This window comes from Onychostruthus taczanowskii, unplaced genomic scaffold (assembly GCF_017590055.1).
Source record: "Onychostruthus taczanowskii isolate IOZ18803 unplaced genomic scaffold, ASM1759005v1 scaffold60, whole genome shotgun sequence".
In the NCBI taxonomy this organism is placed as follows: Eukaryota; Metazoa; Chordata; class Aves; order Passeriformes; family Passeridae; genus Onychostruthus; species Onychostruthus taczanowskii.
In genome coordinates this window covers 4,913,636-4,914,376 of record NW_024503680.1, presented here as the reverse complement: position 1 = coordinate 4,914,376, position 741 = coordinate 4,913,636, and the positions used below count along the sequence as shown (strand labels likewise).

Below are 741 nucleotides of genomic sequence, written 5' to 3'. Positions count from 1 at the left end.
CGGCCATAGCCACGGCGCCCGCCGGGCGCGAGGGCAGGAAGCGGGCCGGGGCGGGCGCCGCCGCCGCACCGAGAGCTGTCCCGCGGGGCGCGCGAGGACCCGTCCCGCGGCGCGGGAGCGCGGCGCAGGGCCCAGAAATTCCGGCAGCAGCCGGAAGGCGAGCGCGCGGCAGTGCGCATGCGCACAGGAAAGGGCCGGGCCGGGCCGGGCCGGGGGCGGGCGGAGGAGCCAGGCCGGAGTCAGGGCCGCGGGCAGGGCGGGCGCGGCGGCAGACCCGAGGCGCTCCGCCGACGGCTGCGCTCCCTGTCCTTTTCCTTTTCCCTATCCCTATCCCTATCCCTATCCCTACCCCTACCCACGCTCCCGCCCGCCCGCCCGCGCTCCCCCGGCCCCACCGCGGCCGCTCCGCGTTCCCGCGGCCCCGCCGGCGCTGGCACCGCCCCTGGGCGCGTCATGCGCCCGCCGCGCTGCCATGGAGACCGCGGGCACCATGGAGACCCGACCCGCCGGCCCCGCCGCCCCAGCGCACCCCCTGGGCAGCCGAGTCAATGCCGCTAACCGAGCGTCCCTCGTCCCCGCGCCCCTCCTCGCCTCCGGGGCCGCCGCGGCGGGGCTCACGTCAGTTCCCCGTGCCCACGCTGCCCCGCCTCCGGGAGCGGCTGCGAGCGCCAGGGGCCGGGCGCGCAGGAGCTCATGCAGGGCAGCCGCTCGGGCTGGCGCGGGGCTCTGCGGCGGCGGCGC

General features: G+C 80.3%; 1 protein-coding gene across 5 annotated transcripts in view; it reads right to left on the bottom strand.

The window, feature by feature from the left end:
* Window positions 1–735, bottom strand: part of ELMO2 (engulfment and cell motility 2) — a 19,335-nt gene extending 18,600 nt beyond the window's left edge. For 2 of the 5 annotated variants that reach the window (XM_041419224.1, XM_041419229.1), the window contains exon 1: window positions 530–735. The gene's annotated coding sequence lies outside the window, so the exon portion shown is untranslated. The remainder of the gene's footprint in view (window positions 1–529) is intronic. The other 3 variants (XM_041419226.1, XM_041419227.1, XM_041419228.1) reach the window with 3 other exon arrangements.
* Window positions 736–741: the final 6 nt, after the last annotated feature.